Consider the following 470-nt stretch of genomic DNA (forward strand, 5'->3'; position numbering starts at 1 on the left):
AAAGCCATTTTGAAGGTCCTGAGGTTTCCCTGTACATGCAGGATGCACGCACATGCCTGTAATCCTGGCTGGATGAGGCTGGATCATGGTGTGAAGACTCCATTTGGGGGCACTTCTCTCTCTTTTCTCTCTCTCTCTCTAATGGAATAAATAAATAAACTTAATTTAAAAATCTATCAAGAGGCCAGCAGTTGGCAAGGTAGTTAAAACACTGGATTCCCACATGGCTAACCATGATTTGAGTCCCCCACCGGGCAGCTTGCTTGCTCACTTTCTCTTCTCCCTGGTGAGCACAAGTGATCTATAGAAAATTAAAAAGAGGGACCAGCAGTTAACATAATGGCTGTGTCGCTGGACTCCCACGTAGTCGACCGCTGTTTGAGTCCCGGACCCAGTGGCTTAAACTCATGCTGAGTGCGTGTGCGTGAGTGCCCAAGATCTAAAGAGGAAAATGGAAGAGAACAGATTGC

This window comes from Tupaia chinensis, unplaced genomic scaffold, assembly GCF_000334495.1.
Source record: "Tupaia chinensis unplaced genomic scaffold, TupChi_1.0 Scaffold000147_1, whole genome shotgun sequence".
Classification (NCBI taxonomy): domain Eukaryota; kingdom Metazoa; phylum Chordata; class Mammalia; order Scandentia; family Tupaiidae; genus Tupaia; species Tupaia belangeri.